The sequence below is a fragment of the Protopterus annectens genome, chromosome 10.part0 (genome assembly GCF_019279795.1).
Source record: "Protopterus annectens isolate FY-2018-M chromosome 10.part0, PAN1.0, whole genome shotgun sequence".
Taxonomy (NCBI): Eukaryota; Metazoa; Chordata; order Ceratodontiformes; family Protopteridae; genus Protopterus; species Protopterus annectens.
The window spans coordinates 957,043,731-957,055,578 of record NC_056744.1 but is presented as its reverse complement, the minus strand read 5'-3'; positions in this window follow the sequence as shown (position 1 = coordinate 957,055,578).

Here is an 11,848-nt window from a genome sequence, read left to right as displayed (position 1 = left end):
GCAGAATGGTGTGGTATGCAGGAGTTCAGGGTTTTCATTGGACTCCCGGTAGAACATTATGGAACCCGGCTGCTGCAGGGTGACTATCAGGGCTCAGAGTGTAAGTCTGAGGCCTGGGATATTTGACCGGGGACCTGCCCAGTGCAACTGGTATGCCCCGCACTGGTGAGCAGTGTCATCTCCATTATGATGACCTGTATCAAAGGAAGAGGGGAACCTTGGATACCTGGATCCAAGAAGCATGGGATGGGCACACCCCACAGATATGAAAGTATGTTATCTAGTAATTTATAAATATACAAGCTGAATCTGTGCAAAAGTGGTATGCATAAAGGTTTCCTTCTCTTACTACAGCTGCAGAACAGAGGGCTTATAATGTCCATTCCCATGCAAGGCATTTGGCCAGGATGAGGCAAGCATGTGGCATGTAAGAAAATCAGTAAAGTAATAGCTTAATGCATAACTTAATAATAAAATAAAGTAAATACAGATATTGCAGTCTTAACAGTCATGTATGAAATACCTGGGACACCATAGACTTTTATTAATGTGTCAGTGCATATCTGAACTGGTAAAGCAAGTTAAAGCAAGTAAGCATGCAGTACTGCATAGCATAGCTTCAAACCATTCATTAATGTTGCGGTTTACCTAGATAAAGAGTCAATGTTGTGGTCTACTCATTGTCTGAAATATGCTGTAGATTGTACTCAATAAATGCATATGGTAAATTTGTAAGTTAACAGAAGTCATAGACAGCTATCCATGTGTGTAAATGCAAGATTTGAAACAACATGACCCAATAAAGTGTGAAAGGAGATGGTGCTCTAATAATTTATTTTTTTAAATAAAATGTTCAGTGTTACTGTAGTCACTGCTTGTGGGTTCTAATTCCACAACAGCCAGCTGAGACATTGTGCAGTATGCAATACTGTTTTAGCATGTCATAAATAAATGTGCAATACCCAGATTAAGAGTCAGTGTGTGCTGGTCATTTTTTATCTGAAATATGCTGTAGGTTGCAGTCAGTAAATAAACAGGGTAAACATATAAGTTAACAGAAGTCCTACACAGCCATGCATGTGTGTAAATGCAAGATTTGAAACAACATGAATCAATAAAGTGTAAAGGGAGATGGTGCTCTGATAATTTGTTTCAAATAAAATGTTTAGTATTACTGTAGTTACTGCTTGTGAGTTCTAATCCTACACCAGTCAACTGAGAAATTGTGGAGTATTCACTACTGTATTGGCTTGTCATAAATAAAACATAACCATGCTTGCATGTTAAGTGCACACCCATAGACCTGTCCCATGATTGTCCAGCTGTCAAGTGTAATCAGTGTACATGAACACACCACTCAACTGTCACAATTTTTGCAGAATGTACTGAATATTGCCCCATATGTGTGGTCTATTTACTATATTATCTTGTTTTACTGGCCAGCCTCTGCCACATTGCTGGGGATCAATGTCAAAAAATGTCAGTCCTCTGATTTGTAGATATATGACATCACTCAAAATGCAATTTAATGGGAAATCTGTTATCAGAACACCTTGCTACTATTGTATGAGCACACTATGTAAGAATGTTCCCTGTTGTTGTGCCTTTGTCGCACCATTATGTATGGCTTGGGCCATAATGTCCCGAGCTAAGAAGTTGAGAGGTATGTACATGGAACATTATATATACAATATAAGCAGCATTGAATGATTGCTGGATGCATTATGATCTGTACTGAAGTGTGTGTAAGGAACAGAGTAGTATTTCAAATAATAAATGGCATAGTAGTCAGTGGTCTCACAAGTGAAATGTAGCATATCTAGAAGTATGTAGTTGCAGTCTGTTTAGTTATATTATCTGTGAAGTTACTAATGTTCTTCTCCTTTTCTCTGCCCTACCCTTTCTCTTCTTTTATTTATATAATCAATATATATTTATTATCATTTGATATTATCATAATATTTATTACCTCTTATGTTGACCTTATGTATAATTTAATATTGCTTTGCTGTTAAATAATCTTTCATTTACATAATTTATTGTTGTGTTCCTCTTTATTTTATTTTCAATTTGTTTCCATTACTCGTTATTGTTTTCTCTTATGTTATTAATTACATTTGTTTGGGTTATGTTTATTTTTCCTTTATATTTATATTTTATTTACCACAGAGCAATAAGGTAAGCTGGTCCCCGGTGATCCACCTGCCCTGGCTCCCCCGGCCAGGGTAGCAGGGCCCAGCACATCTGGGCCGCAGCCTGGTGGCACCTGCTCTGCTGCCCTTTCACTACCTGCTCCATCAGGCTGGGGGTGTGCCCCTCTCTGGGAGTGGAGATGGAGGGAATACATTTGTCACCCAAGAGTAACTGCCAGGAATGTAGCATAGGCTTGTGTACCAAACTGTTGGTGCACGCCTATGCTGGATGGAGAGCATGCTGTCCATCCTGGTGGGGCAGTCTGTCTGCATGCACCAGCATTGACTACTGCCACTGCGACACCCGTGCCCCAGCCCAGCAATCAGGGAGCCTCAATCCTCACCACTACCACCAGTGAGGGGCATCTCATATAGGAGGAAAGGATAACAAACACACAGTAAACTGCAATTTCCCTTAAGAGCACACAGAGATCACAGTCAGTCTGAGGCTGGTCGCTCCCTTGCTCTCCAGGTCCCCAATAAGACTCCCTATTGGCACAGCTATAGGGTCCAGATCTCAGCCTAGTGGGCAAGCTAAAACCTCCAGCACCCTCTCTGTACAACCAGTGCTTTGTGCCCCTGCCCAAGTAGCTGACACACACACACACACACACACACACACACACACACACACACACACACACACACACACACACACACACACACACACACACACACACACACACACTTTGAGAACAGTTTATACAACCACACAGATACTCCTGGGGAAGGGTTGCACACGTTCTCCAGCTGTGCCCATTTTCCCCAGACTATATGGTAGTACCAGTTGCCACCACCCACTAATATTTATCAGCTACTCAAGCACACTTAAAAGGGTGTCCAATTATTACTGTGCAATATTATTATCCAATTGGTAGTATAGCCCAGGGCTAAAGTTGTTGGAGTGGCTTTGTACAATTTTACCACAGGCATGCAAGTACTCTAAAGAGCTTAAATTTTCTGTACAAAAACAGCCACAGTTGAAAGGGTTTAAAAATATTTAATAAATTGTCAAAACACAAGACAATACTTTTACTATACAGTGCTAATCAAGTGTTCAGAGATCACAGAGAAATACTTAAAATAATTCAGTAGTACAGTTCTGACATCACAGAACAACACTTATTCTAATCTTTCTAGTTTCTAGCTATTTCTAAGAGAAAACACAAGTCTAAGATAAACTTACATATAGAGCAAGACAGTGCTGGTGAGTTGGATGGTCAAGACAAAAATGCTTCATGCACTCTGATTCTCTCTGTTTTTAAAATTACATTCCTGGTTCACATTACATCATTCTTTACACTTTCCTGGGTTCCCAGGCTAACAGAAACTACATTTACATTCTTCACCTCTGGGTAGAAACCAGAGCAATAAAGGACATTTATGCATGCAAATTCTGGACATTAACGCTGGCCGTAAAACAGTAGGCAGGATGCCTCACTCTAGACTTACTGGCTCCGAGTTTTAACATCAAAGGGTCACAACATACTTTACTTGGTCAGTAGAGTGCACTGTTGTTACATTTTTTCAATTCCACATGTAACACTATTTTTACCATTTAAGACAACAAGCCTGTGGTTTACATTGATATTTAGAGATGACAGAATTATCTCCAAAATTCTATCTGGCTAGGCTGGCAGCCTTCGTCTATCTTCACCCAGTCTTCACCGGAGCAGTGAAGGTGTAGGGCTGACAGTCCCATGGGTGAGGACTTGAGTCACACTGGTACCATGTCTGATGTCCATGGGACTGGGATCCCACAACACCCTACCCAACCAAGGTGTCCACCCCCATCTTGTGTCCCACACCATCCCTGTCTGCTGTCTTGTCTGTATGCAAATGCTTCCTCACCTTCCCAACTTACCATACCTTCCCCACACATACCTATGTCCTTTCACCAACATTTCGCTCTCACCTTCAAAAAAGGGGACCTGACCCCAAAAAATATCAGCCCATACATAGCTCTCTATTTCCCACACATGTGCACTGGAAACACTTAATTTGGTCCAATTGGCTCAACAATGCACTTATGTTGTCATCACTCCTCTCTCTGGCGGGACAGTTCAAATTCAGCTAAAATCTTTTCAAGTGCACATTTGCTGCTGTTGAAGAAATGGATAGATATGGTTCTTCCCCTGCTTGCACCCCATTTTACCACAGTTCTAACTCCTCATTTTTCTTTTCTTTAAATAATTTTTGTGCAATTGCTAAGCTATGCCAAATGGTGGGGGTATTACTACATGTATTTGAAAGCATAATAATCACGTTCAAAAATACACCTTCACCCTATTTCGAATCTAGTACCATTTCGCTTGAACAGCAGTGCATCAACCCGACAAGCCACAGAGCCAGTTAATTAGCACAGGTGTTTTAAGCAAAACATAGTAATTGCCATTTTCTCGTCATTAAGTGTGTTTAAGCAATGTAGCACATCGCTCCACATCGCAAAGCAGTCTGCTAAAAAAATGGAAAAATATGAATTTAACTGGGACTCTGATAGAGAAATACATAAATATAAAGACATACACATAATAATAGATGTAAGTGAGGTATGTAACAGCAGGTAACTGTGCAATTATATGTACAACATGTGAAAACACACCTGTTATAAACGTGACTCTGTAGCTCAATCTGTTAAATGCTGTGAAAACATTCATTTTTGGTCCACCTAGTCCTGGGTTCAAATACAGCTGTGTCTACCATTTAAAATAGATGTATCTGTACATCACCATTATAAATTGTGATATGTATGACTGTCTTATCACCTATTTATCCACCCAAAGCAGTAGAGGTGGAATGTCTGCTTCTAAATAATGGAAGTCAAAGGCCTACAGATAGGACCACATTTTAACTATTCCTACTACAACACTAGAAAGTGCATAGAATGCCAGGTTATGTATTAGCATGAATTCACAGAGAATTTTAAAGTATGTAATTCAAATGTTGCCCAGTAATATCAGACTGCAGCCCACAATGATTTGCTAGTGATATTACAGACAGTCACAGCTACACAAGTAACATGCATATATTGAGGTTGTGCTAGTAGAAAGGGTTGCCAGCACACATGTCCCAGATGACTACCATGACATAACACGACTTGACAGTTCTCCAACTGGTTTACATAATGGTTAATGTACCCCCCACTTTATTTTAGGACAAGCCAAGCATGTTGCCTTTTACTCTTTTAATGATACCTTTGGTTAACATACTTACCTTAAACACATATCTTAATTTCCAGTGGGATGAGTTCTCTCATTCTACCTCTGGCTGTTCACCAAGGCTGCAACAGGTCCCACAGTTACTCTTAGGTGTTATTGTCCTGCACATTCTGCAGCCTCTCTAACTATTCATATTGCCTGCAGCAGCATCAGCAGCTTCAGCCTGTAGCACACACATCTGTATGTAAAAAGTAGCTGCTACAAATATTCTCTCTGTGCTGACATAGTATCTTTACCCCAGTAATTTTCACCACAACATACAAAAAGGGGACAGAATCTACATTGAGGCCTTACATCCTGTTGAATAGTCGTGTGGAATTGGCTGATTGTACTGCAAATAAGCTGTTTAGGCTCAGTGGCGGCTGGTGACTTCAAATCAAAGGGGGGCTGCAGGAGACAGCTGAATGGGTGGGGTCAATGGGAAGGGGTGTGGCCAACTAGAAAGGGGAGGGGCTATGCTCAAAACCACAAAAACTAACTAAATACACTGCCTTGGGTGCCAAACCATCATTATGAGAGTCCAATCAAGGCAAAATGAAGTGTAGAAGAATAAAAATATTTCAATGCATTGGCTGCATGACAGCTTCCTTAATATCTAGATGGAAACAAAAAGGTTGTGAGGCATGAAATAATAAATTACTTTTTAAATACATTAATGGAATGCCAAAATCAAGTATAAGAAAAACAAGCAGCACTCAACTCAAACCACTTCTTGCACTGCAGTTCTAATTATAATGTATATTCAGCTTTATTAAAGTACCAAGTAACATGCTGAAAGTAGAAATCTCTGATGCCTCCACTTGTAAAAATGTTTCTTATCCAAAAAGACCTGCTGCCTGACATCTACTTGTTTCATGGGGAAAACATGATCAAAGTAAAAAATAAAAAGCAAACAAGAAATAAGCTTGATACATTGCTTAAAAGGATTACTGTACAGGTTATGGAGCACATCATTGGCATTCTGTTTAGTTTACGGGTAAAGCCTGCAGAGATGAAGCCTGCAGAGATGACTGGAAGTCTCCAAGTGTAATGAGTTTCTTAAAATAATGTAATCCTGTCCTTTATTACAAATACTGTCATAGGCATTTCAATACCCAAGGCTTATACATTATCTAGTTAAGTATGCTCTACATGGCAACAACAGAAAGGCTTTCAATGTTAGCAATTCTTTAACAGTATGTTTATTAAAGCTTACTTGCATCTTACAATCTCAGCCAAGCTTACCTGATGGTCATTAAAGTATTGCTACTTAAACACAGAGCAACAGGCACTTTGAGTAACAAGCATAAATCAACAGTACAAAAAATTTGACAGAAACCAGACCATTCTGCAAAAATCAAGGACAGATGAAAAGCTACTCTAGTACTTGTGTCTACCTTGGATGGGGGGGGTGGATACTCTGCACATTTACACTGCATAACTACTTGCCTTGCTTCGACACATCGAGTCACTACATGGGGGAGTGGGGTGCAACAAGTATGTCACAATTTGAAATGTCTCTGGCTGTCTGATGGCCCTGACACATTTGTCATACCTCTCAACCTCAGAGCAAGAAATCTGGACAAAGCCATACATAGAAGTGGGACAAAGGCCCAAAAATAAGGACAATTTTTAAATATTGCTCTTATAAACTTAGAAAGATAATAGGTCTTGCATTAGTATGAATTTTCTGAATGATATGAAATCTGAAACTCAAATGTCTGTCATTTTCTAACTTCAGTCTTTAATGATTTGTCACTAATTTGCCAACCCCCCCCCCACAATTTTATGAAAAATGGACCAAAAATGATGTAAAAATATAAAATAGCCACACAATACAGCTGGGAACCTGTCAAAGAAGGGTCACTTTAATATTAGTACTGCTAACTTGAGCAGCTGACAAAAAAGAGTCTACATGCATTCCTGAAATAAAAGTAATCTATAACTCTGATTATTACAGTTATATTTCTTAATTGTAAACCCTCCATGTTTTCTTCCAAAATTGCTATTTTGTAGAGGGGAAGAGCAACATTTTGAGCCAAAATTAGGGACAGTTGAGAGGTTTGGCTATGCCTAATTCTATAAAGCAATTTATTTGCATGTACCTCTCAACCTGTTAATGCAATAAATCTGGACAAGGCCAAATATATTAGGGGAACATATAAACAGTACTAAAAATTGCTCTTGTATAAACTGAGACAGTTGATAGAACAGGTCTTACTTTAGCATGCATTTTTCTGAAGGTTATGAAGTCTGAAACTCAGTGTGTCATTATTTAGTGACTTAATTCCTAAATGATTTGCCAAAAAAACAAATTTTATGAGGAACAAACCAAAAATAAGAAGCAAAAATATATTCATTCTTTGAAAATCTGGACAGTTGGGAGGTATAGTTCAGCTGGGGCTGTCTTTAAGTTTGCCGCCCTTCCCCCTCCCAAAATCATGGTCGAATGGAGCCTCCCCCTGCAGCCATTCAAATGATCCATTACTTGGCTATTTCACTAAATTTACCATAAACACTAATGTTTATTTTATTTTATTTATTTTACATTTGTTAACCGAGGGTGTCTGACTGAGCCGAAAAGGCCCTTTTTCAGCAGAGGCCCGGGGAGAAAAGCTCCACAAAGAAAAATTACAGACACATTTAGTTATTTAGACATAATCAGTATACACACAAATTACAAGAGACATGTTTTTACAGTGGCATGCGGTACAAACAGTTACAGTGGAGAGAACAATCAAAAAAGATATTAATTTTAAAAATAAAGGTAAGTAATAGATTTGTGGTGTACAGCTGAACTTTGGAATGTAGGTAGAATACATACATAGTACACAGGTACAGTACATACATTGTAGATTAGCCAGTGTTTGTGAGTAAGATTGAAAAACTATTATAAATTGCTCTAGATTTAGTATGCATATGTTATCCGCTTTCACTAGCCATGGCACTGCCAACTTTGCTTGAGATGTTGCCTGATGAGGTCTTTAAAGGAGGCTTTGGATCATGTGTTTTGAATGCTAGTAGGGACAGAGTTCCATTTTAGCCACCAAACTACTATATAGTGCATCTCCAAAGCTATTGTAGCTGTTGGTGACTTCTAGTAGTAGTTTGCTTGATGATCTAAGAGGCCTTTTGGCTGAGTGATGTTGTACTAGGTTTTTGAGGGCAGGACACTTATTGGGGAGGTAATAGATAGAATGACAGAGGCAGAGCTGATTGTAGGTTAGGAGGTTGGGCAGTTCAAGCCAGTGGAGCTGTCTCAAAGCAGTACAATGATGAGTTCTATATGAGCAATTTGCAGCAAAACAGGCAAGTCTGTTAGAGCAAGCTTCCATTTTGCTTAGTTCAGTTTTGTTGAGATTAGTCAGAATGGGAGATGCATAGAGTAGGGTGGATAGAAGTTGGGAGCGAGCAATGGCTGATCTTGTGTTGTTGGTAAGAAATGGTTTGATACGGTAGAGTGACCCCAGTTTGGCATGTACTTTTTTAATAGTTAAGTTCAGATGACTATCAAATTTTAGGTGGGAGTCTATGGTTATTCCCAATAGCTTAGCCTGTGGCACTGGAGCAATTGGAGTAGCATTTGTGGAGTAGATAGTGAATTGACTGTTAGTGTTTTTGTTAGAACTGGTTATAATCATAAGCTGAGTTTTCTTTGGATTGAGGATAAGTTGGGCTTTGGTAAGGTAGTTTTCAACATCAAAGAATGCTAGTTGAGTTGTTTGCAGGAGGGTGGGAATGTTTTGTGCAGCACAGATTAAGGTAGTGTCATCTGCATACTGAATTATAGATGCATGCTGTGTGGAGGTGTGGAGGTCATTTGTGAAGACTGTGAATAGTAGTGGTCCTAAGATAGAACCCTGTGGGACTCCTATAGTTATGGGCAGCTGAGGAGAGAGAGAATTTTCCCATTTCACAGCTTGGTGCCTGTCAGTTAAGTAGCTTTGGAACCAGGTAAGAGTGGAATTAGATAGATGATATTGGTTTAGTTTGTTTAGCAGGATTTGGTGTGAGACTGTGTCAAATGCTTTGAACATATCCAAAAAAAGAGTTGACACGTGCAGGCCTTCATTTTTTAGACGGTTTACTGTGTCTGTGAATGTGCATACTGATTTACTTCTATGATGATTTGGACTTGATTTGAAAGTTTTACTTTGTATTTTACAGCACAAACACTAAGACATCTGCTAAACAAACTTAACATTAAAACTTCTCTGCCTTTGAAACTCACATTCATTGAAACAGCATTGAAACTCACATTCAAAGAAAATACATTTTACCAATGGCAGATAAAGATTGATTCTGGGCTGTTTTCAAATCATAGGCTCCTTGCATATAAAACATACATGTACTCTTTGATGCACCTTCCTATTGTTTTGAACGTTTTTCCAGTAAACAATGAAACAAAATGCATGCACCCATAATGACAGGACTGCCCAGTTCAGAACATTTCCATCATAAAAGTCTACTCAAATTTCTACAGTCCACCATTATCAGTAAATATGCACAATTCTACAGTCCACCATTACCAGTAAATATACACAATTCTACAGTCCACCATTATCAGTAAATATGCACAATCTCTGAAGTATGATAAGCTAGTAATATTGCAATAGGAAATGGATGGCAAACTGATAACAGGCTCATAGTTAGTATCTTAACTTTTTCAGTACGGCAGCATTCACCCCTTGTGGGAGTAGAACCAACAACCTTCTGCATCAAAAGCAAGTACACAACCTGTTGTGCTATTAACAGTGCAAGCTGACTTGGCATAAGCAGCACTAAACTTCTCTTCCCCTGCAGCTCTCAGCTCCTTGTAAAATCTATTCAATACTCAACTGCATCTCAACTTCACAGCACAAGAAATCTGGAAAAAGCCAAATTTATTGGGGGGGGGGGGTCAAAAGCTCATAAACCAGGGACACATTAAACATTGCTTGTATAATCTTGGAAAGTTGCTAGAATAAAATGTTGTGTTACCACCATACATTTTACTGCCAAGGTCCCTGTGCAAAACAGTCAGAGCAACATACCACTACGCCAAATCAGCTGCTTTGTGAAAGAGAGGAAGACTGAAACTTAAATGGCTATCATTTAATGAATTCAGTTCTCACCATAGCTGTCAACTTCTTAGCACAAAACACCTGGACAAACCCAGTAATGAGGGAATACAGCCCTCAAACATATTCAGTGAATTCAGTTCTTGCCATAGCTGTCAACCTTAGCACAAAAAACCTGGACAAAGCCAATAATGGGGTAATACAATCCCAAAAATAAGGACAAATTTCAAACATTCATCTTATAAACTTAGAAAATTGCTAGAATAAAAGGTTGTGTTACTATGTATTTTCTGAAGAATATGAAGTCTGAAATTCAAATGCCTGTCAATTTTATTTAACATTTGTTAATCAGGACAGTCTGACTTGGAACAAAAAAAAACAATTTTCAGCAGAGGCCCAGGAGAAATAATGCAGATATGTCTTTGTAACATGGGAGGACACCAGAGCAAACCCACACAAACACAGGGAGAATATACAGACTCCACACAGAAGGCACCACAGCCAAGAATCAAACCAGAGAACCTCTAGCTGTGAGGCAACAATGCTACCACTGCATCATCAACTATTTAAGGAATTACACTCAAACCACAGATTTTACAAGGAACAGAAGAAAACATGAGGCAAAAATCTCCAAATGTTTCATGAATGGTGGTGGGTAGGGAATTCAGGCTCTTGTTACCTGTAGGAGATGGACAAAGGAAGTTAATTTGGCGACCAGCAATCTGTGGCATACCTTTCCTGGTTCTAGAGTGCAAACAGTCAGGAATAGGGAAAGGTTAAGAGTGACCTCCTCTGCCAGTTTATACTTCATCAGATTAAAGGAGTCTTTTTTCAATGTGGAGTTGGCTTAATAAGTCTCCCAAATCTGTGTCAGATTGATTATGCATATGAGTTATAACATAAGGGATCCCTTCATTAATCAGATAATTGTGAGTACGTTTGGAGACTTTTTACTTTTATGGTCAGTACTTACTGTAATCTGTGCATTATCCAAAATCAGCTTTCAAATATCTTTTATATACTTTGAGCCTTGGACATATTGTGTTTGGGTGTAACTAACAGGACAAGTTTGAGTAATTTTAGACAGTAAATTTGAATGTTATCTTGATAGTATTTTTTTTGTATAGACCTGGAATTATAAAGCTTGCAAGTATTCTTATGTTCAATGCTAATTCATGTGGAGGGGTGATGGTGGACTAGAATTATTTTTAAATACATACTACCAATCATTAGCGGACCGGAGTTCCGCTGTGGTGACCCCTAACTGGGATAAGCCGAAAGACACAAACTTTGTTTAATCTACATTGTATTAATGCATGTAAATATGACGGCTGAAAGATATAGTTTATTAAAGCAGTCTTTCTATATGATGTTTTACATTAGACAAACTTCTGCAGCT